Source organism: Giraffa tippelskirchi, chromosome 8 (genome assembly GCF_054371585.1).
Source record: "Giraffa tippelskirchi isolate mGirTip1 chromosome 8, T2T-mGirTip1v1.2.pri, whole genome shotgun sequence".
Classification (NCBI taxonomy): domain Eukaryota; kingdom Metazoa; phylum Chordata; class Mammalia; order Artiodactyla; family Giraffidae; genus Giraffa; species Giraffa tippelskirchi.
In genome coordinates this window covers 157206051-157233122 of record NC_137282.1, presented here as the reverse complement: position 1 = coordinate 157233122, position 27072 = coordinate 157206051, and the positions used below count along the sequence as shown (strand labels likewise).

Below are 27072 nucleotides of genomic sequence, written 5' to 3'. Positions count from 1 at the left end.
GGAATTACACTTTGCGATTCAGCAGAAAAACAGAGACACATATCCTAAGAAATAAAGGAAGGACATGAGGAAACGCTCTGGTTCTCTCTTGTCTGTCTTCAATGGTTTAGAAATTTGGGGGGTTTTAGCACCGCTTAATTTCATAAATAGCAGCCTAGGCAGGTTTGTCCAACCGTTCAAGAAGACTACCTACTGTGTCTCTCTCCAGTTATGATGCGTTTCACATTAAATGTTTGATTGGATTACTAATTTTAAAACTCACCACTTCAGAATCACCTAAAGCTTTCATTTCCTATCTAAAAGCCCTGAAAAAAAAAGTCGTAATTACCTCTGAACCGAGGCGGCAGGCTGCGTCAGAGAATTTTGAAAGTGTTTTTTTTTTTCTCTGAACACAGGCAGCTCGGAAAGCAGAGCACCTGCAAATAGGTTAATGAAGCTCAGAACTGCTGGAGTTGTCAAGACCAACTGTTGCGAATTCCCATGGAGTTAAGTAGGGTATGAATCCGGCTCTGAGTAAATATCATTACCCATGCGTTCTGACTTCCTGCTCTCGGGTTTTGCAGCGCGCGTGGGATTTTCCCCTTCAGCACAACCGTTGGGTAGCAGTTGGGTTGGGGGTGGCTGGCAGTAACCTTTAAAATGGCTCTCTGGGTGGGCAGAGGCCCTGGGGTTTCTTCCTGGAGCTTCCTGAGCCGTAGAGTACTCTGCAGAAAATTCATTGCGTTTTATTCATATATATGCACCAGGTAAGGCTTGTGTTGTCAGAAAAACAAGTGTGGCTGGTCACTTTGAGTGTCTCGTTTTGATGTTTAACAGTCATGAGACATGGTAAGGAGGAAAAAACAGTAAGAACGACCTGTGTTCTAAAGGCAGGTCCTCTTAGATCCAGACTCTCAAGTACTAATACTTACTGTTCTGATGACCTGTATGAAGAAGATTTTTAGCAGATTTTTGGTGTGGTTTAGTGTAAATGTCAGCCTCTGGTTGAAATGTATCATACAAACAGAAAGTGCACATAATGTAAGTGTACAGCTCAATGCATCTTCACAGACTGACCACACCCATGTAACCATAAATTCAGATCAAGAAACAGAACATACTCAACACCAGAAGCTCTCTCATACCCTCTCCCATTCTAGACCCTCGGAGTAATCACTACTCTGACTTCTAAAACTTTGTTTGTTTGGGGGGATTTTTTTGGTGGGTTTTTGTTGTTGTTGTTGTTGGGTTTTGTTTGTTTTTTGCTTGTTTTCAACTCTGTACAACAGGAAACAGACAGTATGTACTCTTTTATATCTGGCTTTTTTCAAACATGCAGAGATTTTACAAATATGTCATTGCAGCCTTTTACACTGCCGTCCCATTGACAAGGAAATCATCAATCTGCCTCAGTGCAACAGTTTGCTCTCCTCAAAATGTGTCAAGTAAAAATACTCACGTCGGAAATAAATGTATACATGGCTGTGTTATATGCTTCAGCCTGCCAATGAGCACATCCGGTTTCTAACAGATGGGGAAAGGAACTTCCACTGGGCCTTTTTAAAGAAGGAGGATAATACGAGCTTTGCTATGAAGCTACAACAAAAAGTTGAAGGAGGGTGGGAGGTCAAGCTGGGGAATTCTGAGTTCTGAACTGAAGCATAAAGCTGGTGAAATGCACGAGAAAGTGAGATTTATTGGTTGAATGTTGATGTGCCGGGATGGAAAATGAGAGCTTGATGTATAACTGCAGACAGTGCTGTTTCCTCCTGCTTTACCTTGGTGTGTTCCCAATAAACAGGCCCCTGCAGGTCATATTTTGCTTCCTGCCATTTGTAGTTCGCTTTATTAGGCAAGTGACTTCCGTAGCCTCTGGTCAAGGAGAGGATAATAATAGTAATAATAACAATAAAATCATTGCTCATGCCTAAGTTGAATTAAAACAGTACAACTTTGTCACTAATAATAATGTGAGGCAAAGGATTTAGAATAGTTAGAGTCATAATTGCAAGTTACAAAATAATTAAACGTTATTGCTGTGCAAAAATACTTAGGAGATGACTTTACAGCTAGTGTTACGGGATTCTCGCGTCACACACACGTGAACCACATATACAGTTGCAGACTTATTTGACCATGCGTCAAGCCTTCCAAGAAAATCACACACTTGTTTGAAAAGTAATCAAATACGGATTATTTCAATAACAGCCAAAGAGTTCCTTCCTGAGATCCCTGCCAGTAAAAGGCAGGGGATTTATGCCACTCATTTTTGAGCAAGACACATTTCTCTAATATGGCTGATCCCTCCCAGTCCTAACATTTTCTTTGAAAACGTGAAACCCTGTAATTAAATATTCCTCCCTGAAACAGGAGAGTTCACTGAACTGAGAACCAAGTAAATCCCCCATAGAGAAGACTGTGATTGGAGGGAGGGGATGTTGTTTGGTGGGAAGACCCACTGATGGGATGAAAATAGGAAGATGCTGGAGCGGAGGAGGAGAAAAACGGGAAGATGTTGGAGAGGTGGAGGAGAGTATAAAACCATGTGCTCATCTGAGGACCTTCTCAGCTCAGACGTTAAGGCTGGTTGTACATGTGCTTGTCCCTGAGACATGGAGATACTGCTAATACTCAAAATATTTTTTGTTTTTTGGCAAAGATCATATTTAAATTAAATAAGCTTTGCTACTGACAATGCTCCTTTGAATCATGTCTTGCCTTGTGAAGAACAGGGGAATCTTTAATAAGGGAAATAGAAGCTTTATTAGTGAAATGATTACCTGGGCTGAAAAACAGCATCTAATGTTTTGCAATGTGATTTTCCCTTCTTGTGAATCTTATTTCCTTAGCATTTATCCATGGTGATGTTTCACAAAGGGTCATTTCTGAGAGAGATGCAGAAATGCATTTCTTCCCCTGACCACTGGTCGGTAACTCCCTGGGAAGGATACCTGGACACAGCGTCTACTCACTGGCATATAATAAGTTTCACAAAGATTGTGTATTTGGAAGTGGAGGTTGGGGAGTAAGGAGTAGATACCAGTTTAGATCGCCTTCCCAAAATACTCTTTCAGTACCTTGACACATGGCCCTAAATCCTTGGGACTTCCCAGGTGGTGCTAGTGGTAAAGAATCTGTCTGCCAATACAGGAGATATAAGAGATGCAGATTTCATCCCTGGGCATGGAAGATCCCCTGGAGAAGGGCATGGCAACCCACTCCAGTATTCTTGCCTGGAAAATCCCATGGACAAAGGAGGCTGGTGGACTACAGTCCATGGGGTTGCAAAGATTCAGACATGACTGAGTGACTTAGCACGCACACACACCAGCTACATTATCCCACCCTCTTCTCTAGAATTTCCATATCGGTGAAATTGATAGCTATCAAATTTTTCTGCATAACACAGATAGGCACTCATATACATAGTTTTGTCTATTATATAGTATTATGGATTACATATCCTTAGAGCATCTATATCTAGATCCAGATTATAGATTTAGATCTAGATATATAAAACACTTGATAATTGTATTAGCTTGGGCCCTCCAAAAAGTACACGTTAAGGTGAGGCTAGCTGTGCATGAGGAGACTGCCTCTGAGGAAGAAAGGAGGACAGAGCCAGAGTGGGCAGACAAAGCCTTCAGGCCGAGGAGCAAGGGAGGAAGGCAGGTGGAGTAGGAAGAGTCTTGGGATGCGGCAAAGTTCCAAGAAAGATTCAGTTCAGATTGTTGAAGGGTCTTTGAATCAGTGTCACCAATCAGAGGACTCCCAAGGATCTCAGGGATGGGCCTGCATTCAATCCACATTGTGGTCAGTCGTCGGCTGGGAGTGACCCACGGGAAGCATGAACTTGCTGTGAATGTGGTGGTGGATCCAGAGGGCGGCAGTGGGAGCCACCCCACATTATGCTCCACATGACAAGAGACCTCAGCAGCACCTCATGGCTGCCGCAGTAGTGTGTTTTGTATTGCTGTGTGTGTGTGTGTGTTAAAATGTACGCTATAGTATTTTGTGTATATATACATTTTTAAAGTCGCTCAGTCATGTATGACTCTTTGCCACCCCATGTACTATACAGTCCATGGAATTCTCCAGGCTAGAATACTGGAGTGGGTAGCTTTTCCCTTCTCCAAGGGATCTTCCCAACTCAGGGATCGAACCCAGGTCTCCCACATTGCAGGTGGATTCTTTACCAACTGAGCCACTAGGGAAGCCCAAGAATACTGGCGTGGGTAGCCTATCCCTTCTCCAGCGGATCTTCCCAACCCAGGAATTGAACCAGGGTCTCCTGCATTGCAGGCGGATTCTTTATTAACAGAGCTATGAGGGAAGCCCATGTTTTGTATATATAATACATAATAATGTAAAATATGTTGGAAACATTAGATATATTTTGTAGTACACTATTTTTTAATTATGTGTTCAAGAATAAAAGACTTCTTACATGGGAGCCCAATGCTCATGAAAATCAAGGATTTCTTCTAATTAGGTGGTAGAATCAAAAGAACTTGATAGAGACACTTCTACTCACAGGAAGATGGAGTAGACATATATTTCCCTATTCCTCCCACTAAGTACAACTAAAATCCCTATACCTTATATACAAAACAAACTTAAGAAGCCTCTAAAAGGTAAGAGAAAAGGGCAGTCCGACTAGGAACCTCACACGCAAGGATTGATGTTGCATTAAATTCCTTCCCTTGCCCCATATTTCCCAAACTGGGTGCTATAGAAATTAACAACCCAGAGATGTTAACAAACGTAGATTTTTTTTAAAGGCTTTACAGAAGCCTAATTTCTTGAGCCAAAGGACCAGAAAAGGGTCAATATAGCAAGAAAAAAAAGAAAAACTAATAGATACAAACATCACGAGGCAGAGAAAAATCTGTAGCCACATCCCACCCACACCAGCAAGGGCTAAGTTGAAAACCTAGATTTCCCTCTTTTTTATGTGTTGTAATGTATATGTTTCTATCTGCCACATGTGTACCTGTGGCTGATTCATGGTAATATATGGCAGAAACCAGCACAATATATTGTAAAGCAAATATCTTGCAATAAAATTTTTTTTAAAGAATGAATAAAAAAAATTCCAGAAGAGAAATATTTACTGGGGCTTGCCTGCCCTTTGTTCTGTCCTGTAAGTAACTTAAACTTTCTCCAAGGTTAAGCTGGATCATTGGAAGGTTGAACCCTACTCTTGTTACCTTTCCCATTTAGCATCTTAGAACTTCTTTTAATAGATTGTTTTTTGAGATTATGGCATCAACCCGCTTGTATGTGCATTGTGAGAAACAAACCTGTGAAATTTGCCGTTGGATGTGCTTTCTTGATCTTACTGAGGGCTCCAGTCACTGAATCATCACACAAGATCTCAGCAAAGACCCTTGGGAGGAAATCCTTTCAAGACATACTAGGAGGAAAAGTTGTGTCTTGATATTTTAAGTATTTTATGAAGCAGGTATATAATCACACCTTCTCTCTTTTTGATGGCTGCTGGAAAGTTCAGTTGTATCCATGGTCTTCTAAAAACTACCAATCTTGAAAGTGAAAATCACTCAGTCATGTCTAACTCTTTGCAACCCCATGGACCATACAGTCCATAGAATTCTCCAGGCCAGAATACTGGAATAGGTAGCCTTCCCCTTCTTCAAGGGATCTTCCCAACCCAGGGATTGAACCCAGGTCTTCCACGTTGCAGGTGGATTCTTTATCAGCTGAGCCACAAGCGAAGCCCAAGAATCCTGGAGTAGGAGTGGCCACCCTACTGTAGACCGACCTCTCCTTTGATTTGTTTTGCTTTCCTGATGCTTGCTTATTCCTATTTTACTAGATCACTCTCATTTATGTTTTATCTTGTTGTGTCATAATGTATTAATGAATATAAATAATTACATATTCTGTAAGTCTCTATAAATCATTTTTAGAACCAATAATAGTAGAATTCAACAAATAGCTGCTAACTGTAGAGGTTGTCAGCCAAAGGAAAATTTTAAAACCAACCAGAAGTAACTCAGGCAAGATGAAGATAAAGGACCCGAAATGACAGCCAGAGTAGATGAAGAAATCCATAAAAATGTGATTTGAGCTGTAACCACTATTTAAAGTGATTCATTGAAAATAAATTAGGAAGATGCATTGTTTTGAACTGTCTTCTGGAAATACTTTGAAAGTTGGGCGGTTGAGGGAACAGGAAATGTATGGGAATTCTGTAAACTGCTCTGACACAATAATCACTCCTCACTCTTCCGTGCACACAAAATGTTGTGCTTCAAAATGTCAAGAGAAATGCCAATTTATATTTTCTGGGTTTTGAGAAACAGGAAAGCTTTAGTTATTGTAAGTTCTATCTTTTGTTAAATTTAGATTAATCCCACATTTGCTCAGTGATAGACTGTCAGTTCATAGTCCTTTACTTCAGAACTCACCCCTTATTGCACAGGAAAAAATTTGTGGTAGTTCCTGTTCCTTAAATTCTCAGAGATGGCTCAATGTGTTCTAAAGTACACCAACTGCCCTGTGGGAAATGATCTCCAGTGAACATTACGTCCAATGGACAGTCAAGGTTTTTTGTCACTGAGTAGACCACATACCTTGCCTTCTGTTTGCTAAACAAACTGTCATGTAGACAAATCACTCTCCTTCCCCATAAGTGCATGTGCTTCCAAGTGGAGTTGAGTTCTCTGCCAGCTCCAGCGATGGAATCTCATTGGCCTTCAGGCCAATAAGTAAATCCCAAACCTGGTCATAGTGATGGGTTCATAATCACAGCCAGTGATACATTTTGATGAGTCTACTGGGAAAGATAGAAAGCCAAACTCTCTTTCCACTAGGTTTAATGACACGCAGATTTAATGCTTGTAGCTGCTTCGACCATCTGGAGAAAGCCTGGGTCTGCTGCGGGCAGCACGCACTGCCTGGGTTGGGACCAATTCACAGATGAAAGCACCATGAAAGTGAAAGTTGCTCAGACGTGTCCGGCTCTGTGCGACTCCATGGACTACACAGTCCATGGGATTCTCCAGGCCAGAATACTGGAGTGGGCAGCCATTCCCTTCTCCAGGGGATCTCCCCAGCCCAGGGATGGAACCCAGGTCTCCTGCATTGCAGTCAGATTCTTTATCAGCTGAGCCACCAGGGAAGCCCATGGGAGGGAGCAAAGTAACATCCTTAAAGCCTGAAGCAGGTAATGCCGGAGGCAATGTTTGCCCACTAGCCTTTCTAATTGAGTCAATATATTCAGTTTTGCATAAGCCAGTTTCATCAATTTTGTGCTCCCTGAAACATCATGAACTGTATTTAATTTACCTTCCTGGCTGCCATTGGCAAATAGAACAAAAACATTCGTTTTCTTCTTTCTGTATCCCTTCTAATCAATTTACATATTTATTTGCACTATTTTCTTCATTCTCATATTCTCTACCCTTTTAAACTTTGTGCTGCGTATGATTTTTTTTCCCCTCTTTATGTGAACTTGAAGTAGCTATCTGAAGGCTATTAGAAATAGGTGAGAATGTATATATGAGCATGTTTGCTGGGAATGAAAGGAAGCATACTGAAGTCCTTTCCACATTTCCACATTTCTTATATTGCTCTCCCGAGTCTTCAGGAAGTCTGCAAAATGGGGACCATGATTCAGTTTGTAGCAGGTCTTTGTTGTTGTTGTTGTTCAGTTGCCAAGTCATGTCCGACTCTTTGCAGCTCCACGGACTGCAGCATGCCAGGCTTCCCTGTCCTCATCATTCTTTACCGACTGAGTCACCTGAAGAGCCCCTATATGTTTATGTGGTTATATGTGCATGCAAAGTCACTTCAGTTGTGTCTGACTCTTTGTGGCCCTATGTACTGTAGCTCCTCTGCCTATAGGATTCTCCAGGCAAGTGGGTTGCCATGCCCTTTTCCAGGGGATCTTCCCAACCCAGGGATTGAACCCAGGTCTCCTGCATTGCAAGCAGATTCTTTCCCAGGTGAGCCACCTGGGAAGCCCTATGTGCATATATACATATATTTAAATTCACCATACCCACTCTAGCAGGTCTAGATCCTACAATTTAGTGTTTGCAAAGTGTAGTTCAGGATCCTTTGAATTCAGAATTGCTGGGGCACAGACTACAAGAGCAGATTACTGGACTCCCTCCCAACCTCCAATGCTAACTTTCAGGAACTTGATTTGGTAATCTCAGTTTTATTAATAATAAACTCCCCAGGTGATTCATATGCATATGACATTTGAGAACTCATATCCTGGATTTGTCCTGTCAGCAGTTGCAACAGGAAAATTACCTATGGAATAGTATTGTATCACTGTAAGTTCTGTTCTCTTAATTTATGGGTAATGTAGCTGTTTTTAAACATAAAAAGTATGTGAGTACTTTGACTAATGGGAGGATTTTTAACTGGCTGGACTGAATGAAATACAGAAAAAAACTGAAGGAATCTCAAAAATATGTTTCATCTAGACATTCATATTGAGTGCCTTTCTTCATCTAAATCAATTTTTCTTAATTTTAATGTTGTCACCTTTTAAAAATGCTGCTGCCTAGGCCTCACTCCAGAACAGGGAATTCAGAGTCTCTAAGGAGGGTACCCAGGTATAAGTACTGGGACTGTGAATGGCCCATAGCTATGAATTGGCTAGACTAAGATCACAAAGATTATCTTCAAGGTTGTGTAGGCAAAGCCAGTGATTAAGAGGACACTGGATCTGCCAAAAAAGGGAAGAAAAATCCATTGAACTGTGAGACCCCGGCCTATGTCTTTTACTGTAATCCCTCCCATCATTTCTAAAAACATACCTCTTTACTCCTTTTATCTGAGACCTTTGTAGCAGATTTCATAGCTGATTAACATACCCTAATTTTCTGAGGTCATAATTAACACCAGAAAAAGATTGATTTTAATTTTTCATGCATTACTATTACCCTCATTCAAATATATTCTTATCACAGAAATATATATGGGTGTGTATGTGTGCTCAGTCACTTCAGTTGTGTTCAATTCTTTGTGACCTCATGGACTGTAGCCCACCAGGCTCCTCTGTCCATGGAATTCTCCAGGAAAGAATACTGGAGTGGGTTGCCATACCCTCTTCCAGGAGATCTTCCTGACCCAGGAATCAAACTCACGTCTCCTGTGTTTCCTGCATTGCAGGCAGATTCTTTACCCATTGAGCCAGCTGGGGAGCACCTATGTGTGTGTGTGCATGTGTGTATATGTGTATATATATATATATAAATTCACTACACCCACTCTATAGATGGGGAAACCACTCAAATAGATGGGGAAACAATGGTAACAGTGAGAGACTTTATTTCCTTGGGATCCAAAATCACTGCAGATGATGACTACAGCCATGAAATTAAAAGACGCTTGCTCCTTGGAAGAAAAGCTATGACCAACCTAGACAGAACATTAAAAAGCAGAAACATTACTTTGCTAACAAAGATTCATCTAGTCAAAGCTATGGTTTTTCCATTAGTCATGTATGGATGTGAGAGTTGAACTATAAAGAAAGCTGAGTGCCAAAGAATTGATGCTTTTGAGCTGTGGTGTTGGAGAAGACTCTTGAGAGTCCCTTGGACTGCAAGGAGATCCAACCAGTCCATCCTAAAGGAAATCAGTCCTGAATATTCATTGGAGGGACTGATTCTGAAGCTGAAATTCCAATACTTTGGCCACCTAATATGAAGAACTGACTCATTTGAAAAGACCCTGATGTTGGGAAAGATTGAAGGCAGGAGGAGAAGGGTCCAACAGAGGATAAGATGGTTGGATGGCATCACCGGCTCAATGGACATGAGTTGGAGCAAGTTCCGGGAGTTGGTGATGGACAGGGAAGCTTGGTGTGCTGCAGTCCATGGGGTTGCAAAGAGTCGGACACGACTGAGCAACTGAACTGAACACCCACTCTAGTAGATAAAAATCAAAGAAAAAGAGCAAGCTTTTCCCAAATCTACCACGAGAGGCCAGGGGTGTTAGATGGATGAGATTCCTGTCCAGGCCCTAATGGCCTTAATGAGCTCAACAGTGTAAGACCACATGGTCCGAGGTGTGGCACAGAATATTCAAGTAGTTCCCTTTTCCTGGTGTCGGAATGTCATGGCATAACAGCTGAGCTGTGACTCGATTAATTGATTTAGAATGATTTCTGTTGAGCAATTGTCTTCTCTAAAGGAATGCTGGTGCAATCTGCTAGCAACTGTCACTTTCTATCAAGTATGAATTATGCTGTATAATGGGTTCAGGTGCTTACATAAATTGACTGTCATAAAATCTTTGTGTGTGACAATTCAGTGAAATCATCTCATTCAGAAGATGAAAACATAGAGAGAACAGTGACAAGAGAAGTGAAGGTGATCACCTCCACACTGCTGACAAGACTAGCAATGTCTAAAGACGGCTGCTAATCTCTTGTTCACTAAGCTCAGCAATCAGCAGCTCTCCCAAATTTCTCCCGTGCCAATTTCTCAGGCACGGTGATGATATTATAAGAAAAGCCAAGGTAGAAAACAGTCATGTGCTGTGGGTGTGAATTGATTAGAACCACTTGTCAATGAGTATCGAAATATGTATCAAGTTTACTGGATTATCAAGATACGGTAATTACTGGATTACTGTGCACACTCTTTCTCCCCAGTAATTTTCATGTCTCAGAATTTATCCCAGGGAGATATACCACAAGCGCAGAAAGTTAAATGCACAACATTCTTCACTATAGTATCGTTGAGATTAGAAAAAATTGCAAAACTATGGAAATACAGCAAAAGGTTATATAGAGGACATGTGCATAAGGATCTATGAAAACATTAGAAATGATGACTATAAATGTATTGACATGGAAAGATGTTCAATACTGACTGCAGATACAATTTATAAACAGTGTGAATTATTATGCTCTGTTGATATAAAACGATGTGCATACATTGACATGTGTATGTAAAATAGAGAAATGTCTGAAAGAATGTTTATTAAAATCTTAATCACAGTTTCTTCTGAATGGTGGAATCCAGGGTGATTTTTAATTTCCTTGTGTTTCCATGTTGCTTGAATTTTAACAATGCACTTTCAGCAGTTTTACAAAAACAATAAATCTTTTAAAAAGCAAAGAATACGATAAGATACTGTATGTGAGCACAAATGAGGCTGAGGAATTTCAAAGGGTTCTTCTGATTACACCTCCATTCAGAGATGATGATAATGATGATGGGTAAGTTGCATAATAATCATTTATGACAGCAAAAACATTAATTTACAATTTATTGCGAGTAGCAATATGCATTCGACGCCATAAGTAACAATAGTAATAAGTGAACTGGAAACTGAAATTAAATATACAAGCACAAAAACACCTGTGAGCAGATCGTAGTGGAGAGATTAAGGCCATTTTGTGGGGAAAATAACACATGACATCTGAGAACTGCTGTGTTAGAGTAATGAGCATGGTTTAACACAATTCAGGAGAGTTTATCTTGGCCTCAGAGAAGTTTTCTGGAGGAAATGGATCTGAGATGTTAATTTAAAAGTGTGAGTTAGACAGCTTGCAGGAGAGGAAGTCAAATAGGATATTTCATAGAGCCCAAAGGAAGGGAGAGGAATATTTTTGCCTTGGAATTTCCAAAGAATAAACGTGAAATGTCTCTCTATCCCATGGATGCTGCCAAAGTCTGCAGCCAAGCCCTGTCAGGCAGGCATGCTTCCCTCAAGATGCCTTGGCAGGTTCATTGTACAGAAACTACTGCGGAGTGAGTTCATCCTCAGAAAAATCACATCCTCAAATCCTTTGGGAAGCCTGTGTTGTCTCTTTTCAGACCGCAAAGATGTTACTGAAGGCACAGCAGAAACACTAAATGTTTTGTGTTATCGTGTAAGCCTTACAGGTAGGCTTGAGTCCATATCAACTCGAAGGATGGTATTTCAAGGGTGTGAGACAGTTCTTTTCTTCCCAAAATAACCTCTGGCTGGTCCTCAGCTAGAACCTGAAATTCCTTTAAATAATTATTTCTTTTTGTTGATGTCATTTCTTCTCTGGACAAGGGTCCACAAAATAGCTCTTCATCAGCTGGTAGTAACTTACCATAGTTTCCATCATCACAGTATAGAAGACCCAGGGACTGGGATGTAGTAAAGATATTTTGAGGGAGTTGAATGAGACTATCCAATCTTTTGGGTGCTACCTGGCTAGGCCTGTCTGGGAAATATAATAGCACATAGGGAGGCACAGCCGAGACTTAAAAAAAAAAAAAAAATATATATATATATATATATATATAATGCTTTATTTTTTTATATATAATGCTTCAATAATAAAGCATAGTTTTTAATTTAGGGTGTATATATATAATACAAGCTTATTCAAATTTTGAAACTAGGCAAATGACTTTTGCAGCTCCTAACTAGGCACAATACTTGTTGCAGTTCATAAGTATTTATTTTGTATAGTTGTGATTATTCTTCTCTTCCTGTTTGTAAGTTCCATGAGGGTTAGATCGCTTCTATTTGTCTCACCTCATACTCCCAGCAGCCCCTGGCCCACTGCCTGGCACATAGTAAGTGTTCAGTAGCATTAAATGAATCAGAATAGAATAAATGAATCCTAGACAAAGGCCAAATACTCAAGGAGTAAGAAGAGTCAAGAGAAAGAATTGGGTGAAAAGAGAGGCTTCAAATTGGAATAACCTGCTTTGCAAACTGTCTTGGGTTTGAACTGTTTTTCTGTGCTCAGTCACTCAGTTGTGTCCAACTCTTTGTGATCCCATGGCCTGTAGCCCTCTGTCCTTGGGATTTCCCAGGCAAGAATTTTGGAGCAGGTTGCCACTTCCTACTTCAGATGCTCTTCCTGACCCAGGGATCGAACTCGCGTCTTTTGTGTCTCCTGCATTGACAGGCAGATTCTTTACCACTGCGCCACCTGGGAAGCCCAAGCTTCTTGAGAGGAATATATATCATTGTGATTTTTTAAAGATCACTGTCACTTTTTCTTGCTGTATTACTTCTAGTTTTTCCTGTTTTGCAACTTCAGCATAATTACCTTTCTCCTATCAAAAAAAGAAAAAATGAATTAAGCTTACAGAGTGGAATTCTAAGCAATCAAGGGCAAAGAAAGCATGAATCTGTTCCACAGAGGTAGTTCTTACCTTTCCTTTTAGATTTGTGTTTGTTGTTGTTGTTCAGTCGCTAAGTCGTGTCCGACTCTTTGTGACCCCAAGGACACCAGGCTCCCCTTTGCTTCACCATCTCCAGGAGCTTGCTCAAACTCATGTCCATTGAGTTGGTGATGCCATCCAACCATCTCATCCTCTGCCTCTCTCTTCTCCTTTTGCCTTCAATCTTTCCCAGCATCAGAGTCTTTTCCAATGTGTTAACTATGCATAATTTTTGAAAATATCCCTCTTCCTGTCTTTTCTAATTTTTTACCTTCAAAATTTTGCATTAAATATTTAATAGATTATTTCCTGTATCTCAATAACATAGATGTCAGTTTTTTCTATACTTTAAGTCATCCATCAATGCCAGAAAACAATTATCCCTATTTAGCATACCTGTATTTCCTGCTAAATTATCTGGAAAATGATGAGGGGAGTGATAAGGAACTACAGAAGTGTTATCTGTGCCATGAGTCACCCCTCCCCAAAATACAGAGATTCTTTTACCTAACAAGTACTTACTGAGTGCCTGCTACATGCTGGAACCTGGCTGGCAGCGCAGACAACACAGCTGGGGACTGAACAAAGTCCCCGAGAGCTAACATCCAAATTCACTCAAAGCTAGTTTTCTCCACATTGAGGTTCATGTCTTATATAGAAGTTTGTTCGAATATGGAAAAATACACCAACTTCTTAAACATAGTACAGGTGGGTTTTATTTACGTTTCCCAATTCAGAGATTAACCACAATAAACCAAGCCCCTGTCGTAAGCATCACATACCTAAGTTGTTAGTCATCGTGCTCTGGACGGGAGACACACGTTTGAACCCCACGATGGAGCAGGGCAGGGCTTATAGTGAATCTGCACAGCCTCTTAGAGGGATTCACGGAGCCGTTTTCTAAGCCAGTTGTGGACAGGGTGCTGCCAGTGTTCCAGGGCCCAGGGCGCTGTCACGGGGAGATGAGGAGACCGTGGTCATGTTTCTTCTCTTAAATTCCTCACCCTTATCCACTGGCTTTATCCTGAGGGCTGTAAAATTGGGGAAAAGAGGACATTGTTCTAAGTTTCTCTTATCTGCCTCCCCTTCTGGCTCAGTTTCCAACTGGACATAGTACTTGGTGTTTGTGCTTTTCCACCCCCAGTGCCTAGGTTTGAGTTCCCCCTGAAGCAGACCCAGAGGCAAGGCATTTCGTTCCAGCGGTTTATCTGGGAGGCGATCCCAGGAAACGCGGTCAAGGGAGGCAGTGTAAGTTCCCACACTCATGCTCCAGCTGTGGAGCCACCTGCCAGCGACCCAGCCCAGGGACCTGAGGTTCAGACACTCGGACCCGGGGAAGATGGCCTCCCAGGCCTGCAGGCCTCCCCTTCCCTCACAATGGAAAGTGCTGTCTCTTTTTCCTCCCCTCAAACGGGCTGGCTGATGACCCACTCTTATGAATGAAAGGTGGTAGAAGTGAGGCTGGGCAAGTTCTGTGCCAGGAAGAGAACCAGAAACCTCGGTTCTCCTGCTCTCTGAGGAAGGCAGCTGCCATTCTGTGAAAAATTTACTAAATAATGAGACGTGTCTGGAGAGAAAGAAGCCACTTAAGGAGTCTGTATGTGCCAGACACATGAAGGAGGGCTTGGCCTTGCAGCCCTCTAGCTGGGCCCTGCTGCTGCTGCTGCTGCTAAGTCGCTTCAGTCGTGCCCGACTCTGTGCGACCCCTTAGACGGCAGCCCACCAGGCTCCCTCATCCCTGGGATTCTCCAGGCAAGAACACTGGAGTGGGTTGCCATGTCCTTCTCCAGTGCATGAAAGGGAAAAGGGAAAGTGAAGTCGCTCAGTCGTGTCTGACTCTTAGCGACCCCATGGACTGTAGCCTACCAGGCTCCTCCATCCATGGGATTTTCCAGGCAAGAGTACTGGAGTGGGGTGCCATTGCCTTCTCCTAGCTGGGCCCTAAGGCCATCTAAAAGTGAAGGCTGCCCAGAGGTGCCCCACCCCAGTTTCTCACCCACAGAGTCATGAGAAATAAGAAAAAACACTGTGGGTCTACAAAGTTCAGTTCAGTTCAGTCACTCAGTCGTGTCTGACTCTTTGCGACCCCATGAATTGCAGCATGCCAGGCCTCTCTGTCCATCACCAACTCCCGGAGTCTACCCAAACCCATGTCCATCGAGTCGGTGATGCCATCCAACCATCTCATCCTCTGTCGTCCCCTTCTCCTCCCGCCCCCAATCCTACCCAGCATTAGGGTCTTTTCCAATGAGTCAACCCTTCGCATGAGGTGCCCAAAGTATTGGAGTTTCAGCTTCAACATCAGACCTTCCAATGAACACCCAGGATGGATCTCTTTTAGGATGGATTGATTGGATCTCCTTGCAGTCCAAGGGACTCTCAAGAGTCTTCTCCAACACCACGGTTCAAAAGCATCAATTCTGCGGCGCTCAGCTTTCTTCGCCGTCCAGCTCTCACATCCATACATGACCACTGGAAAAACCATAGCCTTGACTAGATGGACTTTTGTTGGCAAAGTAATGTCTCTGCTTTTAAATATGCTATCTAGGTTGGCCATAACCTGCCTTCCAAGGAGTAAGCGTCTTTTAATTTCATGGCTGCAATCACCATCAGCAGTGATTCTGGAGCCCAGAAAAATAAAGTCTGACACTGTTTCCGCTGTTTCCCCATCTATTTCCCATGAAGTGATGGGACCAGATGCCATGATCTTAGTTTTCTGAACATTGAGCTTTAAGCCAACTTTTTCACTCTCCTCTTTCACCTTCATCAAGAGGCTCTTTAGTTCTTCTTCACTTTCTGCCATAAGGGTGATGTCATCTGCATATCTGAGGTTATTGATATTTCTTCCGGCAATCTTGATTCCAGCTTGTGTTTCTTCCAGCCCAGCCTTTCTCATGATATACTCTGCATATAAGTTAAATAAGCAGGGTGACAATATACAGCCTTGACGTACTCCTTTTCCTATTTGGAACCAGTCTGTTGTTCCATGTCCAGTTCTAACTGTTGCTTCCTGACCTGCATACAGGTTTCTCAAGAGACAGGTCAGATGGTCTGGTATTCCCATCTCTTTCAGAATTTTCCACAGTTTATTGTGATCCACACAGTCAAAGGCTTTGGCATAGTCAATAAAGCAGAAATAGATGTTTTTCGGGAACTCTCTTGCTTTTTCGATGATCCAGTGGATATTGGCAATTTGATCTCTGGTTCCTCTGCCTTTTCTAAAACCAGCTTGAACATCTGGAAGTTCACGGTTCACGTATTGCTGAAGCCTGGCTTGGAGAATTTTGAGCATTACTTTACTAGCGTGTGAGATGAGTGCAATTGTGCGGTAGTTTGAGCATTCTTTGGCATTGCCTTTCTTTGGGATTGGAACGAAAACTGACCTTTTCCAGTCCTGTGGCCACTGCTGAGTTTTCCAAATTTGCTGGCATATCGAGTGCAGCACTTTCACAGCATCACCTTTGAGGATTTGAAACAGCTCAACTGGAATTCCATCACCTGCACTAGCTTTGTTCGTAGTGATGCTTTCCAAGTCTACAAAGTGGCTGGGCAATTTTTGAGGAAGCTTGGCTCTCTGATACAGGCACCAGCTCTGCTTCGTCACTGGCTGAGAGTTGCTCTTGGGGGTGTTCCTTTCTTGGCACTTCTGGCCTGTCTTATATTTGGGCAAAGCAGGCTTCACCTCCTTAGAGATCATGTCACAAAAAGAGAGTCGAGTTCCCTTGACCCGTGGATGTTGGGCTAGTGAGAGCTGCCGAGGCCAGGGCAGGGGCTAGGGGCGGGGCATGGGCAGCCTGCCCTGGGGACTCCCGCTCACCGGACATCAGAGACCTTCTGACCAACAGGGGCTTTTCCCTTTCCTCCAAAGGCAGAGCTCTCTACTGCTTCTGTGGTCAAAACTTCGCCCTTCCCTTCAACTGGCCGACTGTGATCTCAGCGTTCCAAGCCAGATCCCTGCCTCCCTAGAGGTTAAAACTTACACCTGATCTATGGAAGCTTCTAAGTTGCCTGTTTCTTTCCTGAAGCATTTGTGATTTCTATGTCAGTGGCTTCAAGGAAGAAGAAATCCTTATTCACCACAGTGTATCAGGTAATGTGGAATATGAGTGTGTGCATGTGTGTGTATGTGTGTTTGCGTGTTGTGTGTGTTTGTGTGTTGTGTGTGTTTGTGTGTTGTGTGTGTTCATGTTAGCAGAGCAAAGAATTCCAGGGAGGAGATTTTCATCTTTTCTCAAGTAGTTCAAAGTCTAAAAAGAGACAGGAGCCAATTAGGAAAGAGTCTCCATCCGGCAACAGTATTAAGAAAGTCATTCTCTAAATGTGCCGTCCTCCTGGATGAAAGCAATACTCCATCTAAGAGGGAATGTCTGTTATTTTCCTTGTTTCTCCATTGGTGGTGATGAGGTCACCCAGAGGACCCAGTCTCTCCCCTCGTTGCCCTGGTAATCAAAAGCATGTAATTAAAAGCTGGCTGGTGACAGCAGAGAATGTGGTTCTGTGACCCAAGAACAGTTTTTTCCTAAGCAAAGCTCATTAGACCACATTAAACTCACAATAGGTTTCAATTCACACAGTGTACACTGGTGTGATCATAAGCAAAGGGTTTTAACCAGAGAATTCCCCAAAGGACAGAGGAGGATTAAAATTTGTTTTTTTGTTTTTTGTTTTAAATGTGAGGTCCCCTGTGTAGAGGTTGGGTTTTTCTATTGCTTACACAAGGCAGGAATCCTTGCAGAGGACCCTGGTAGGGGAGGAGCCAATTACGTGAGGGTGTTGCCTGGGAGGAGAAAGATGAGAACTGGGTTAGCTCAGTGAGGTTGGATTGGAAGGGCCTTACTGCTGGATCACATTCTCGTCCGCATCATCAAGCCAAGTCACAGTTTATTTAGAATTTTCTATCTGCTAAACAGCTGCCTTAGGTCACTGCTTCAAAGGATGGGATATATGTGATTTTTTTTAAAGTTCTGAAATGTTAGGGCATGTTTGCTCACATCTGTCACTGAGACGGTCACCCACATCTCGCTCTCTCTTTTTTTTTTATTTAAAGAAAGTTATGGAGAAAAAGAAACTGTAAATTCCACATACCTTTTAAGAAGTAGACTCAAGCTCTTCTGCTGTGACCAGGCTTTGGAGCGTCTCCCTAAAGCTCCCCCCGGATGCTCTGAGAGCTAAACTCTAAAGCAGCCTCTGGAGTTTTCCCCTGTTGGATGTTTGCTGAGAGGACAAAAAAGGAGAGTGGTGAGTGGGCAGAGCAGACATGGCAGCCTGCTGGCCAAAAACCCAGTCAGCTGGAACCGAACCTCCAAGAATGAGGAATGGTTGCTCATGGAAGCGGGTGCATAGTGAGGTGACTTCTGTTTCCTCCCAGGAAACAACCTGCTGGACTTTAAGCAAGTTGTTTAAACTCTCAGCCTCCACTGTCCCACATGAATAAAGAGGATGAGAGCGGTGCCTGCCTCGCAGAGCTGAGGTCAGAGTACGTTGCCCACGGCCAGACGTGGAGTGCACACTGAATGCTTGTTGCCCTCACTATTAGCAGCAGCATTCACCCGACATAATGTGCTTTTGCCATACTGGGAAATTTCTCCACACACAGAGATTCTTCACAGTCAGCCCTTCTTGATGCCTGCAGTTCCTTATTAGAGAACTTCTCTGGTTTCTTAAGGATTGCCCTTTATTAAAAACGCAACTGGGCAGCTCCAGAAGTGCCTTGTAGTGCTTCCCCACCCCCGAGAATGTGATGTGTGCCGAGGCGTACCCCATCCTGGGGATGCAAATACGTCCCTGAATTGGTAGGGCAGTGACTTCCCTGTGTATACAGGTGTGTAAGCATGGCAAAATGCCAAGGGGCTTAACCTATGTGTTCAAAACAGGCTTCAGAGGCGCTGTGATTTCACCTAAAGTTAGCTGCACAATTGTCTTGGTGCATTTGTGTGTTTTGGGGGCTGGGAGATCCAGAGCTTTCACTGGATTCTCCAAAGGCTCTATAACTGAAGAACTGCTGGAGTGGAAACAGCAGCCTGGAACCAGCCCTCCACAGCTTCTTTCAAGTCTAGTGAATTTGCAGGGGCCTGGAGAGATCCCAGAAGGAGAGAAGGGATTGTCAGACAGGGCCGGGAGTGCTCTGTGAGCAGTGTGAGGGCACACAGGGCGAGAACCCACCCCACCCCTGTTGCTCGGCTTGCTCTTGAAAGCTGCCTTGTATAGGGAGCACTCAGATACAGATTCCAGGAACCCTCTCAGCCTTGGGAGGGCTTGGCCTGGGGTGAGAATGAAGCCTCAAGGACTCTTAGCCTTGGTGGAACCCTGGGCCTCAGGGATGCTGAGTTTCAGACGAAGGGATTACTCTCGAGATTCCTTAAAATTTCCTTCTATTTTAAATAAAACCATTCTAATGATTCTTTAGGTTTTCCTTGTTGAACATGTCTTCTTCACTGACTACCTTTCCCTGTGTGTGTGTGTGAGTGCTCAGTCATGTCCAATTCTTTGTGACCCCATGGTCTGTAGCCCTCCAGGCTCCTCTGTCCCTGGGATTTCTTAGGCAAGAATACTGGAGTGGGTAGCCATTCCCTTCTCCAGGGGACCTTCCTGACCCAGGGACCGAACTTGCGTCTCCTGCATTGGCAGGCGGATTCTTTACCCCTGTGCCACCTAGGAATTTCTCCCCCTACAGAAGCCTTATGTAATTTGGATAGAGTTGCCAAAGTAAAACACAGGACTCCTAACCAAATGTGAATTTCAGAAAAATAATGAATGATTTTATTTTATATGTACCAAATACTGCATGGGACATACAAATACTAAAAAAACCATTCACTATTCACCTGAAATTCACATTTAACTGGGAGTCTTATTTGCTAAATCTAGTGCTATGGGATGACTTGTGTGCCCCTCCACGCAAATTCATATATTGAAGTCTTAACCCCTAGTACCTCAGATGTGACCTCAGAATGGAGGCAGGGTCTTTGAAGAGCTAATTAAGTTACAGTGAGGTCATTGGGATGAGCCCTAATCCAAATGACTGGTCCTTTTAAGAAGAGGACATGTGGACACAGCCAAGTACAGAGGGAAAACCATGCGAAGACCTCGGAGAAGAGGGCCACGTACAAGCCAAGGAGAGCTAATGCTGCGACATGTTGGTCTTAGACTTCTGGCCTCCAGAACTGTAAAGAAACAAATCTTCGCTGTTTAAGCCACCAGGTCTGTGGTATTTGTTATGGCATCTGTGGACAAAGAATGTTATCTGCCATTTCCGTAAACAGTATTGCCCGCCATCAGCCATCAGCTGCTGCTTGGAATTTAGGATGGAGAAAAACAGGATACTGGCCCTAGGTAGTTAAGATTCATATCAAAGGAATAAGGTCAGTGAGCCCAGACTCGTGCATCTCCCCATACGTAGGAAAGCACTAAAGTCATTAACTTTAGATGTCTGATTTTTGTGATTAGCGGTAATCTTTTTTATGCTCGACTAAGGGTTGTTTTTATTTTTCCCCAGAAAAAACTTCTGTGTATCCTGGCTCCTCCTTTATCTCTTGGGAGCAGCTCCTCAGAGCTGTTTGAGAGGCTGTCTCCCCAGCTGCAGTCCTCAGTACGGTCCCAAAATGAAACTCTCAACTTTCAGGTTCTGTGATGTGTGAATTTTTTTTTTGCAGTCGACACTTCTCTAGCAGTCTAATACATCTAGCAACTGCATTTGGCAAGCACCACTAAGTAAAAGGACACAAAATTATGAGTACAGAATGCAGAAAAAATGTGAAGATTTATTAGAATCACAAATCACAGCAAGTTACCAGAGACTTGGAGACTTGACTCCCCTTTTGAGAGACCCATTTAGGCAATGGAAACACCCTGCAACTCTGGAACTCATGGAGATCCCAGCAAGCAGAGGCTCTCAAGCTTAAGCTTTATTAATACTGTAGTCAGTTGAAATCTGCTGTGATGTTTACATCTTTTAGAAATTTTCTCTGTTTATTTTCCTGGTTTCACTTGATTTTCATGGCAGTCTCTCAAATTACACAATTGGGTATTTTTGGAACTCTGTCTCTTCATCCTTTAGTTTTTAGTCTTCTTTTCCTCTTCTGGGGGTCAGTTTTTTAGCTCTTCTATTTCATGTGGGAACAGATGTTAGAGTTTCTAAAACAGTGTAAATTTTTCAAACTAGAATTATTTTAGGAACATATTATTTTTTAATGATATGCAAAACTTTGATACCTTTTCATTTTGTACATTGTATGAAGTCTAAAAGAGAAACAAGGAATAATATAATTTTCTTCCACATAAGGAATTTTTATAGGAAACATTTTATTTTGGCTATAGCCTGCAAATTTATAAAAATATGTACATATATAAATGCATATGTACATATTTAATATATTTCTGAGGCTACATGGAATTATTCTAAAGCACACCTAATTATGCCAATGTGATTGACCAGTGAGATGTTGGTTACATTAGACAAAATTGTCCTAACCATATATAAAAATTCTTTGTGGATAAATATATGTATATTTAAAATATCATATGTAAACGGTCCATGGAGGACATTTCTTTTTCATTTTGAATTTAAACCGCTAGTTTCAACTTTTTAATTGAAGGAAGGTGTTTTTGAGCATTATTGCATAGATTTCATATTAGCATACCAGACAATATTTTTGACCTTGAAAATATTAAATCTCTTCCTAATAGGGCCAGAAACCGATTTAAATGCAGTATGATAGAAAATTAAAAGTATAGTATTATAAAAGTACAATGATTATTTTTTTAAAATAATTTAAGATGGATGATACAAGCAGGAGGGAGGAAGAAGAATGGAGAGCAAGATAAGCAGATTGAAATGTGGATGAGATATCAAGAAATGAAACTTAATTAGCAATGTTTGGAAAAGTCATCTGAGGTAAGTAACGTGTTAATGGATACATAACGGAAAATGAATAAACTACCTTGCCACTCTAGCTACTTCAGCCTTGTAAATGTCAGAATTTGTGCAACTATTTCCTTGCATTTTCCCTCCAAAATATTAGAGTACATTGCTCTGTGTGTGTGTGTGTACACATGCATGTGTGTAGCAATAACATTGGTTTATTAGATTATGTATTTGCATATGTGTGAATTATGATGGCAGACGGCTGGTGGTCAATATCACATAACTGCTGTAACTACTTTAGGATGTTCCTCTTGCTTTTTATTTTATAAATTATAATTATAGTTAAGAATCACTAAGACTTTCTTTTACTGAAATATTTAACAAAGAATAGAATTACCTGACTGTTCAATCTTTAAATTCTGCCTTTCTTCTTGAAAAGGCGATTAATTAAATGCCCAGTAGGTATTTTTACTATTTTAAGGTTTTTACTTTTTCTTTTTGCTTTAAATCAACTTATTTCCTGAGCAGATAATTATGCAGGTATCTTCCACATGTACATTAATGCTTGAGTTTTTTTTTCCCATGGAATTAAACATGTACTGCTGATAAATTTGGAGAAGGCAATGGCACCCCACTCCAGTACTCTTGCCTGGAAAATCCCATGGACGGAGGAGCCTGGTAGGCTACAGTCCATGGGGTCGCTAAGAGTCGGACACGACTGAGTGGCTTCACTTTTACTTTTCACTTTCATGCATTGGAGAAGGAAATGGCAACCCACTCCAGTATTCTTGCCTGGAGAATCCTAGGGACGGCGGAGCCTGGTGAGCTGCCGTCTATGGGGTCGCACAGAGTCGGATATGACTGAAGCGACTTAGCAGTAGCAGCTGATAAATTGTTACTCACATATACAACTTTAGCTTGGGGGAAGCAAACAGAAAATACTGCCTGAGCAAACGTCCTTTTCCTTATTGTCTGACTTAAAGATTTTTTTTTACAGCCCAAAGTTACCAAAAATACTTCCCTCTTCCTTTAGGAATATTTACTTGCTATGCTGCTGATGTATTTATATCTGTTTTTACTCTCAATGTAGCTGCCTCAGGTTTTTTTTAGCTATTATTCAGTAGCCTTTTGCTGTGCTTTGAGGTCATTATATTTTCAAAATTTTTCTTAATTACAGTTATTCAACTTACTATAAAACAGATTCCTGAATATTTCAATGTTTTCCAACTTTGCACAGTGTGGTGGTAGTGGTTTAGTTGCTAAGTCATGTTCGACTCTTGTGACCCCGTAGACTGTAACCCACCGGGCTCCCCTGTCTATGGGATTTCCCAGGCAAGAATACGGGAGTGGATTGCCATTTCCTAGGAGATCTTCCCAATCCAGGGATCGAATCCCAGTCTTCTGCACTGCAAATAGATTCTTTACCGCTGAGCCACCAGGGAAGCCCTCGCACAATATATCCTGGCTTAAGTTAGTGCAGTAAATGATGCCTCAGGAAAGGCTCATACACATATTTAGCTGAAGGCAGGGGTTGCAGATTACATTTTCCTGTCTTTTGAAAATATGCAAAGGCCTCATTGGAAAGAAGCTATTTGCACCCACAAAGACATATTATTTTCCATAATTGGTCATAAAAAGAATGAATTGTATAGCATTTGACCACTAAAATGAACACGGTATTTAGCAGTAAGAGAAAATACCAATCTTAAAAACATACTAGCCTGGACTTTTTGTTATGTGTTTTTTTTTTTTTTCCAGATGTAAAAGTCTGTTTTGAAAGTATGAAAGCTGCTTAAAGGAGCAGGAAAGAATAGGTGAAGAATCTGTATGCTTTAAAATTTTATTTATTATTCTTTCATTTGCAGTAAGGTGGCTACTTAATTTTTTTCTGCCCCCAGACTGGTAAAAGGTTAATATTTGACCATCCTAAATGTAAGAGGACTCTCATACATTTCTGGTGGGAGTATAACTAGATCAACCATGTTAGAGATAATGTGATTATACTGTGTCAACTTGAGGGTGCTTGTGTCCTAAGCCCAGCAATAATGCTTCTGGTATATGCCCTAGAGAAACGATAGCCCATGTGTGCAAAGAAATGTGTAGCACAATGCTCATTAAAGCTATTAATAATTTTGTAACATTCAAAAAGGTAACATATATAAGGAAAAAAAGTTATTTGATCACATATTTTAATAAATATACTAAAATAATAATAATATTTTTACTATTTAAAATGGTAAAAACTGGATTGAGCACTGAAATTAGATGTATAAAGACATTTTAGTATAGCCACAGGAGAAGGCAATGGCACCCCACTCCAGTGCTCTTGCCTGGAAAATCCCATGGAGGAAGGAGCCGGGTGGGCTATAGTCCATGGGGTCGCTAGGAGTCGGACACGACTGAGCGACTTCACTTTGACTTTTCCCTTTCATGCACTGGGGGAGGAAATGGCAACCCGCTCCAATATTCTTGCCTGGAGAATCCCAGGGACGGCAGAGCCTGGTGGGCTGCCGTCTATGGGGTCGCACAGAGTCGGACACGACTGAAGCGACTTAGCAGCAGCAGCAGTATAGCCACATAATGGCATAATGGAATATTATACAGCAGTAAACATGAATAAACTACATGGGTTAATACTGACCAATAGCAGAAATATATTTCAGAAGGAAAAGCAACTTGCTGAAGGGTAAGCCCAATGCCATAGTATTTATATAAAGCAAAAAAAAAAAAAAAAAAATTGTGCACACAAGGACCTGCTGTTAAAGTAAAATATACAAGAGAAACAAAAAACGTGAACTTAAGGCTAGTGGTTATCTCAGGAAGAAAAAAGGAAGGAAATGAGATTAAGTACATAGAGGATGTTACCTATTTATATATAAATACACTTTCACTTTTCCCTTTCATGCGCTGGAGAAGGAAATGACAACCCACTCCAGTATTCTTGCCTGGAGAATCCCAGGGACTACGGAGCCCGGTGAGCTGCCGTATATGGGGTCGCACAGAGTTGGATACGACTGAAGCGACTTAGCAGCAGTAGCATACATATTAATATGCAATATATAATTTGGTTTTTTAAAAGAATACCTAAGCAAGAAAGTGTTCAGAAAGAAAAAAATTAAGTAGCCACCTTACTGCAAATGAAAGAATAATAAATAAAATTTTAAATAAATACAGATGAAAATAGATACCATTGATAGGGACACATAACAACTCTCATATACTTAATACAATAGAGATGAGGATGAAGATTGCCAAACCTGCTAAAAATTTGATTCTTTATTCCCTAGATTTTAACCATGACTGACTGCATTCTGCTGTGAAAGAGAAAAATAGAGAAAGAATGATAGCCTGGAAACATATTATCAAGCATTTCATCTCAAAAGGAAGTAGTATTAAATATTTTTTTTAGAAATTCAATCCTCTGAGAATAAGGCTATCTTATTAACAGAGGAGCCTCTGGTTTGAATTTATCACATTTGACTTTCAAATCTTGTTTTTGGTAACCCTTATGTAAGGAATAAAAAGATCTATCACAGATTGTAGTAAATAACACCAAAAAAATGATCACACCCCCTGTTTCTCTTCCCTTTTCCCTGCCTCATCCAGTCCCATCATCACTATTCACCCAGGCACACGAGCTAGAATCCCCAGACCCCCACACCCCTTCCCATGCCCCTTCCCATCTGCCCTCCAGCCCCCTGTCACAGTCATCCTGCCACCATCAGCGCTCACTTACCAGCAGTAAAAGCCCCAGCAGGCTGTCCACACCTTGGCTGACTGCACCGATGGTCCCTCGGTCTGGCCTCCCTTCTTCCAGTTCTCCCCATTGCTCTGCTGGCCTAATCCAAGCTGAACCAGGGGCCTCCTTTACCTTCGGACCCCTGGAGCCCTCCCCTCTGCAGCCCTGTGCTGCCTGCAGCCCTTCCTCTCTACTGCACCCACACCTCCTGAGGGCAGGAGGGATGTCTGATGCACCTTCACCCCACATCTAATGCACTACGTGAACCAAGTAGTGGGCACTCAATAAACTGAAAGGAAATGAGTCACGACTGATAACCCACATTTAGTACAAACTGTTAAACTAAAAGCTATGCCATTGGCAAACAAGGATGGTTTCGGTCTCCAGCTGGGTCCTCACCTCATCCTCACTGTCTGTCGTCACCTTATCTCCTGGGAGTCTCTCCCCCACCAACCACTCTCTCTCCTTTGGTCTACCCTCTACACTCTTCTGCACTGAAGCCGTTGTTTCCTTGGGCAGTTAGCTCAGTGGATGCAGAGATTTTTCACACAGCTACCTCATCGGATACACTTTGAGTATTGTGTTTGGTTTTCTAGAGCTGCATGTAGTGCTATTTCTAATCTGCAGCTATACAAACCTATGGCATGTGATTGTTTACGGAGGTGCGTTATCCTACGGTGTTTACTCTATAAAGTGCTTATTGTAATTAAACAAATAACCTCCCCAACTTGACAAAGATCGCTGGGCTCCCTTTCTGTTGCTTTAGGATGGTATCATCTGATTAATATGTACCCCCACTTTCAGTGGGGGAACCTGGAATTTAGGTTGTTTGATCCTTTCTGGACATTTATGGGCTACAGTGCGACAGACGTAACTGAATGGGAGGCTACACAGAGATGTAGCTTGTACGTCCCACTTTGGAAGGTCTTATCTGTGTACATCTCATAGTACTGTGTACCGCGGCATCACCACCCTTCAACACACACACACACACACGTGTGTGTATGTGTTCTCACACAGTCTTTGTAATACTCACAAGGTCAGTGACAGGCTTCCTTTACCTTTATATACTTCGTCTTCAGTGCACACTCCATAAGGGACATTCATCAATATCTGACATTTACCTGACAAGCTAAATCCAGCTGCTCTTCCACGACGACACACCAGCCCCAATGACTCATCAAAACTGCTCATTTCCCAAATCGAATCATGTCCCCAGGTAGTCAATGTGTCACCCATTCTGCTACCACCACCCATACCAATTCCTAGATTCCTTCTCTTATTCCCATAAGGCGCAGGCTTTCTGAAATAAAATGTTGCCTTGAAAGAATAAATAAGAGACTAAA

The 27072-nt window shown here is 42.0% G+C and overlaps 1 long non-coding RNA gene across 1 annotated transcript; it reads left to right on the top strand.

Moving 5' to 3' along the window:
• Positions 1 to 304: 304 nt before the first annotated feature.
• On the top strand, positions 305 to 26462 carry LOC145516498 (uncharacterized). The gene is made up of 4 exons (XR_014061427.1): positions 305 to 495; positions 16993 to 17214; positions 21900 to 22017; positions 25275 to 26462. It is a non-coding gene; the product is annotated as an uncharacterized LOC145516498 (long non-coding RNA).
• The last annotated feature ends 610 nt before the right edge of the window (positions 26463 to 27072 follow it).